Source organism: Heteronotia binoei, chromosome 1 (assembly GCF_032191835.1).
Source record: "Heteronotia binoei isolate CCM8104 ecotype False Entrance Well chromosome 1, APGP_CSIRO_Hbin_v1, whole genome shotgun sequence".
NCBI lineage: Eukaryota > Metazoa > Chordata > Lepidosauria > Squamata > Gekkonidae > Heteronotia > Heteronotia binoei.
In genome coordinates this window covers 76,256,642-76,264,433 of record NC_083223.1, presented here as the reverse complement: position 1 = coordinate 76,264,433, position 7,792 = coordinate 76,256,642, and the positions used below count along the sequence as shown (strand labels likewise).

Genomic DNA, 7,792 nt, shown 5'->3' with positions numbered 1-7,792 from the left:
CACTGAACAGCATGCAGTTTTTCTCTTTAATAATAGAAGAGGTCTTAAAATGGACAGTAGCATGAAGAGCAGAAACTTACAGAAACAAAAGCATCTTCCCCAACAACAGTTTTATCACCATCAGAAGCGGATCATTATAAAAATAAACTTGAGACTTAAAAAAACCACTTTAAATTATTAACATGCATTAATCCAACAAGCAACCCCCCTTTCTTTCTTCATATCAGGTACTGTTGTTGCCTGATAGTGTCATCAGATAAAGACAATAAAATAAAGGTTTAGCCTGACAGATCACATGTCTACAGTGACTTTAGGTCTACAGTAATGTGAAGCTTCATATGACAAGAAACCATAAGCCACGTTTTGGTGGAATGATAAGCTCCATACGTTACCTAGATCAAGGATTGTCAAATGGTGCCCACTGACACATTTTCTGACACCTGCCAAGTGTTTGTAGGAAGTGAGCAGGGCATAGTAGGGATTCTGAGCAGCAAGATTTCTGATTGACTACTGGAGATCTGATTGGTTTTGCAGACATTAGAAAACATTGCTTTGGCAGCAGCTGCTTGCTATTAAGCATCGATATTTCCCAATAATTGTTATTGAATCAAAAGTGGTTTTATTGTAGAAACTCCATAACTTTGCCAAGGACAGGATCCTTGGAAGTAATGACGTATACAGACTTACATAGTTACTTTATAGGGTAGCTTCAAAGAATAACATACAGATGCAATTTGAGTCACGTGTTCAAAGGTTACTACAAAGTATTTCTTTTACTACTAAGGAATATAGGTTAATAAAAACATCTCCCTTTCTCACACTTTCTCTGCTAGTAGATAAGACCTGTCTGTGTGAATCTGGGGGAGAGGCACATTGCACTGTTACCAGCAAGGCTAACCTAAACATCCTTGGGCCAGATGGATTTATTACTGCCCTTAGGTTGGAAAAGAGGGGGGAGCAGGGGAGCTTGGTATTCTGCTCTTTGCCTAATGGACCATCATAGCACTCAGAAATATGCATGCCTGACACTTGCCACCACTGCACAAATCTGTGCTGTGTTACTGAAGTTAAGCTGTAATGACTGGCTCTGCCTCCCATAGCAGCCATTTTGTTGCTGCGCCCCAGAATTTCAAATATGTCTGCAAATTCAAAAACGTTGGGGGCCCCTGACCAAGGTTATTTACCATGCAATTACTCCAATCTAAATCTATGGGTTTTAGACTGGAGTAACTGCATAGAATTACACTGTTAAATAACTATAAACCACAGTTCTCCACAAACCTAATGTCATTATTCTCTGTTTTCTCTTTTATCCTCACAATCACCATCCTGTGAGGTAGATTAGGTATATAGATAGTGACTAGTCAGTCACTCAAGCTTTGATGGTAGAGTCAGTATTCAAACCTTGGCCTCCCTGACTCTAGTCCAATACTCTACCCACAACACCACACTGGCTCTTCCAGAGAGCTGGAAACAAGACTGAATGCCTTTGAACTGTGATCAGTTGTACAGGGCTTTGCCCAGAGATTCACATTAACTTCTGTACTGTGAATGAGGGCACTGACCTGATTATCTGCCTTTCAATACTCAGACTATATAAATCTAGAAGACAACGAAACATAAGAATCCACATGGCATGAGAGCTGTGAAAGAAATATCTAGCCATATTCTACACAATTCGGTTTCATCATCATAATATTTACTAATGTCCCTACTGGATAGTGTAATCTAAACATATGCTAACAGTTCCCAAGGCACAGAAGTGTGGACAGCTGGGAAATGAGATGGAACAAAATGAAAAAGAGATAAGAACATAAGAGAAGCCGTGTTGGATCAGGCCAATGGCCCATCCAGTCCAACACTCTGTGTCACACAGTGGCAAAAAAATTTATATATACACACACACTGTGGCTAATAGCCACTGATGGACCTCTGCTCCATATTTTTATCTAAACCCCTCTTGAAGCTGGCTATGCTTGTGGCCGCCACCACCTCCTGTGGCAGTGAATTCCACATGTTAATCACCCTTTGGGTGAAGAAGGACTTCCTTTTATCCGTTTTAACCTGGCTGCTCAGCAATTTCATCGAATGCCCACGAGTTCTTGTATTGTGAGAAAGGGAGAAAAGTACTTCTTTCTCTACTTTCTCCATACCATGCATTATCTTGTAAACCTCTATCATGTCACCCCGCAGTCGACGTTTCTCCAAGCTAAAGAGTCCCAAGCGTTTCAACCTTTCTTCATAGGGAAAGTGTTCCAGCCCCTTAATCATTCTAGTTGCCCTTTTCTGGACTTTCTCCAATGCTATAATATCCTTTTTGAGGTGCGGCGACCAGAACTGCACATAGTACTCCAAATGAGACCGCACCATCGATTTATACAGGGGCATTATGATACTGGCTGATTTGTTTTCAATTCCCTTCCTAATAATTCCCAGCATGGCGTTGGCCTTTTTTATTGCAAACGCACACTATCTTGACATTTTCAGTGAGTTATCTACCACGACCCCAAGAACTCTCTCTTGGTCAGTCTCTGCCAGTTCACACCCCATCTTGTATTTGTAGCTGGGATTCTTGGCCCCAATGTGCATTACTTTGCACTTGGCCACATTGAACCGCATCTGCCACGGTGACACCCACTCACCCAGCCTCAACAGATCCCTTTGGAGTTCCTCACAATCCTCTCTGATTCTCACCCCCCTGAACAATTTAGTGTCATCCGCAAACTTGGCCACTTCACTGCTCACTCCCAACTCTAAATCATTCATGAACATGGGGTGCAGAAACAATGTACATGGGGTGCAGAAACAATTAAGGATAGCTAAAGCTAGGGGAAAGTATGATAGTGAAAACCATACGTGTCCATATTCATTTCAGACCATTGGGACAACAGGCTGGTGTGAATGAGACACACAAACACACCGCATGCAGACCACATCGTTTTCTCTACATAAATCAACAGAGAAAGCAAAAAGGACTGCAGCTAGAAGATATACTGAAAATGCATCACTTGTCCCTGACCCTGAGCCCAGAACACCCAAAAGATTTAATTCCATAATAATCTGTAAAACTGTGAAATCTGTATTTTAGTTGTGGTAGTCTTGGTGCTGCAGTAACAGATGAAGACCAGTTGGCAAACAAGTGTGTTAAATGTTTTCTGTTAAAAAGTATTCCACAAAATGATGCTGCTTTGGCATTAGTTTAGCACTCAGATAGTACGATCCTATGTCAATCTACTCAGAATCCTACTGAAATCTACTCAGTGGGGCTTATTCTGCAGAAAGTAATTCTAGGATTGCACTGTTAGTGTTATATACTGCCAACAAGTATCCTCTTAGAAGTTGATGGTGATCACTTTTGTGTAACTCAAAAGCTCATATCAATAAAGCAAAGATATTCCAACTGTTTTCTCTAAAAAAAATGGTTTTTTAATCATTCCTCCAATATTAGCAATATAACAGAGAGAATATCTATTTCCTTATTGTGGATACCTCATGCTGCTGTTATAATTCATACATTGTTCAGGGTTTTTGCTGTTAGTTAATTAGTTAGTTTAATGATATTATTCCAGCAACTGATGTATATGCCCTCAAAGGAGAAAACTCATCAGAAAGGGTATTCTCTAAAAGTACAGCTGTCCCACATAGAGGATTTTTTCTTTGGATGTTCTCTAATCTGAGGAACAAAGCTTTTCCAGATAATTAATTTAATAGGACACATATTAGAAACTTGACACCCCTCCAGATTCTTTCCTAAAAAACCTAGCACATGAACCTACACAGAATTTTCCAAGCGATTTGGCTCCCCCTCAACACACAATCTTACCCACAAGCTGCCCACAAGAAAGCAATTCGACGCCCTCCATTCCATTCTCCAGGCCCCGCCCACTGAATGGTTATGAGACTGAGACAGAAGCCTCGTAAGTTAGTCTGCCCCCTGCAGGGCCTCAGGCAAGATGCCCCTCAGAACGGGTTGAGGTTGCAGTGGGAGCTTCCACGCCAGCCGGGGTTGACTATCTGTAAGAAGAAGCCAAGCGCTCTACCTATGGGACACGCAAAAACAAAAATAATAATAATAATATATATGTAAAGGATTTCCTCATAAGGGAAGAGTTTGCGGAGCTGGTGCACCACTTTACTCGACAAATGAGTAGCTAGCCGCTCTGTGTATGGCACAGGCAAATCCTAGCGAACAATGCACAGCTTTAACCATCTGAAGAAGTGAGCAGTGACTCACGAAAGCTCCTACCCTGCCACACATTTTTGGCAGTCTTTAAAGTGCTACTGGACTTTTACTTTTTTTTTCTCTTGCTACAGACAGACGAACCCGAATACCCTTCCTGATACATCTTGCTTCAACCAGTGGTTTAACTGGTAGCAACTACCGTGGCCAGTGGCCAGCTCAAACACCGCAAGTCTGTGGAAATGCTTGCATGCAAAACCGAAAGTACTAAGTATAAGCGTGCTGACTGCTCTGAAACTGCATACATTACAAACCTAATGCCAGGGTCGCGAAACCTGTGAGGTATTCAGCAGCCCCTCTGATTTACACGTAGCCAGAGGGAGCAATGCGTTCCAGAGGCAGCCGAATGGAGTGTACCACTCCTGAGTGCTGCTTAGAAATCACTTTTTTTGGGGGGGGGGAGAGAATAAATAGAAAAGTAGACCCCCTTCTCGCTGTTCTGCTTGCTATTTTTATTTATTTTTTTAAAGAGGGGATTGAAGAAAAATAGGGCACGCCATTCAAACGCGGTTTCAGCGTGATGCCTCAGTCATTACATCCAAAAGGTGGGTGTGGGGAGAGGGTTTCCCCTACTTTCTCGTAGCGAACAGGACACACATTTAAAAGGGGGGAAAGCAGAAACGATTCCGCAAACACCCCTCTTCAGTGGGAGAAATGGTAGCGACGGCTCCTCCTCCTTTCTTTGGTTGATGAAAAGATACCTCGTGGCCGGCTCTTAATTATTAAATAAGGCAGCTAATAAAGCATAAGCGCCTCAGAGGAAAAGAGGGTTTTCCCTCTCCACAGAAAGAGCGGAAGAACGGCTGTTAAAGGTATATACCGTAGGGAACCTTGTGACCTCACAAAGTAAAAGAAAACTTACAAGGTTGAGTTGAGGGAATGCAAGCAGTAAGGCTGCTTGTTTGAAAACTTAGTGAGCAACTGAAAGGCATCTTTCAAGAATGACTACCACCGCTGGTGGGAATTCAGTAGAACGCTGGTATTTCAAAATTCTGTTTTAAAAAAATGTTTTTTTTTCCCGTGAGTGCCTTAATGAAAGTGCGTTATAACACCTGTACTAGACTGCCAAGGGATTGAGGGAAAGCTATATTTTTGTACCTGGGAGTAAATATTCATTTCAGTAGAGCTGTGCCTGCACATATCTTTCATTGGTATATCCACTCCCTTCTTAGGTACTTTGCTCGTCCAGCATGATCTTCAAAGAATTTTGGAAAAGTTACGTTTTTCATTTTGATTATTTTCCCGGAAGTATTTTCTGTTAAGGGAATGGCAAAGGATGGGCAAAGCTAATCAAGTAATCATGTATATAATGATACATGGTTCCCACGCCCTCAGTGAGTATAATGGCAGAAGAGCCCTCAATTATTGCTTAAACTCTGGGTCACATGATACCAAATATACAGTATATTATTTAAAAGTAATATTAAGAGGGTTTTTTTTAAAAAAAAAATCAAATTTGTTTATTAATTGGCCTTTATTAGCCAATGTTTTAAAATTTCTGTAATGTGATTAAATCACTTGCTATCAAACATCCCGTTGTGGAAATAACTGATGACCCTGTTTCTATATTTTATCGCAATTTCACAGACCTCTTTGATCTGCTACTGGATCCAGTGATCCTGTGGCATTAAAATTGATTGGAGTTTTGTCATTAATATTAGTGAATATATCTAAGTTCATAGATAAGGCTTATTTCAGAGAGTCTGCAAGGCAGCTAAACGGTTTTCTCTGGACTGCTAACTGATTTTGCTCTGGGCGATTTACCAGAGGATAAAAGGACAACAGATAACACAGAACATATTCTTGTGCCAGCACTTTGCATTTTGTTCTTCATGTGACAAAGAATGCTTTTTTACAGCTTCAAATATAACAGATGCTTTTGAGTTATGGGATGGAAAATTCACTCTTTTGCTTTTCATTTCATTCTGAAACTGGTTCTTTGATGAATAAGCAAGCAGGAAATAGAGGTGAGTTAAAGCTGAAAACTTGATTGGATATGGACTGATAAAGCATGGGAGAACAAACCATTCAGTTTCACAAAATTATATGTTGTTACTCAGTTGTAGAAGTGATACTTTTTAAAAGAAATATTCAAATAACTTGCACAAACTTTTTAAAGCTCTTAGATTACATTTAAATGGGCTACATATAGGTGTTTTTAATAACATATCAGATATTAGTATTAAGTGGAGTTCTAATTGTATTTTTTATTTTTGAAACTGTTATGTAGGATTTGCAATGAGACACTGCGTGGATAGACGGTAATGAAGATGGATGCTGCCCTAGTTTGACAGCAGGTGTCAATGCACTGCTGAAGATTCTTGGCAATGCATGTGAAGAATACATACTGGACTCTGCAGCAAGAAACTGTCTTGTCCCCTGCTGTGTGGGAGGAAAGCCACACATCAAGGGACAGCATGCACAGATACTGTGACAGGGCACTCAGTGGACAATATGCACGGCAGTTATGACCTAGCAATAGCCCACAAACTACTGGAACTCTATGTACCTAGTTGACATGGAGGAAGGGGCTAGAGGGTTTGGAGAAGTAAGAACTGGACATTTCCAAACAGGGATTAAGCATATGTTGCCAGTTTTATAGATTCACTTCACTGTTGAATAATTCTAGAATTTTACATTAAAAAGAAGTATTTATGAGACAGGATGACTGCCATCTCGCTTAATATATTATTTTGCTTGTTGAAATTACTGCTGTCTTTTTAATGAAAGATAAATATTTTGATTAATTGTTCTTCAGTAAATACAGTGCAACAGATTTTTATAAATTTGTAATTGTCAGTGCTTTATTATGTTTATCATTACGGTGACAGAAGTACAGTTCAAACACATGCGAGGCCTTTTGATCTTAGTTTGCAATTCTAAATACATGTGCTGATCCAGAATGCTCAGAGAATAATAAAATGTCTTTCTGGCAGCTTTTCAGAATATCCAAGTAAGACCACCGTTCTCCACTCAGTTGAATTCTATCATTAAAAATAGCTGAGGATATATGGGATATAGTAGTCAGTGCATCTGTTGTTTGGGGGTGGACACAGTGCCACTGAACAACCAACCACCCTCCCTAGCTGGAACACATCTTAAAGGCACAGGTGCATGACCACCCAGACAAACAAAGAAAGCAATGCAAAACATACCTACTTAGAAGTTCAGAGAGGACAATGCAAGGGGTCCAGCTCGCCAGAGGCCCCACTTTCTGTTCCCAGAACACAGGGTAGTAAACAATCTAATCTGCTGAGTTGTGGCTTTTAAAAGCATGGGAGAGAAATACCAATTTCGCACTAGGGCTTGTTCTGGGTGGAGAGCCCTTTTGCCACCGGGGCTTGTCTTGGTTTTTGCACAAGCTGCACCAGAGCTGCAAGTTGGTGTGGTGCTTTTCCGCGGCAAGCAGAAACCGCTTGTAAGAGGATCTCACTTGCTGTGGAAAAGCGGTGTGCCAACTCGGAGCTCCGGGGCAGCTTGTGTGAAAACCAAGAGGCACCGGGAGCAAAAGGGCTCTCTACGCGGAACAAGCCTAGTGCAAAATTGGTCAAA

At 40.9% G+C, this 7,792-nt stretch overlaps 1 long non-coding RNA gene across 2 annotated transcripts; it reads left to right on the top strand.

Moving 5' to 3' along the window:
* Positions 1-4,846: 4,846 nt before the first annotated feature.
* LOC132569850 (uncharacterized) lies at positions 4,847-7,026 on the top strand. Of its 2 annotated transcripts, XR_009555292.1 has the most exons (4): positions 4,868-5,052; positions 5,413-5,574; positions 6,099-6,207; positions 6,471-7,026. It is a non-coding gene; the product is annotated as an uncharacterized LOC132569850 (long non-coding RNA). The 2 variants fall into 2 exon arrangements; XR_009555293.1 differs by lacking the exon at positions 5,413-5,574 and having other exon boundaries at positions 4,847-5,052.
* The last annotated feature ends 766 nt before the right edge of the window (positions 7,027-7,792 follow it).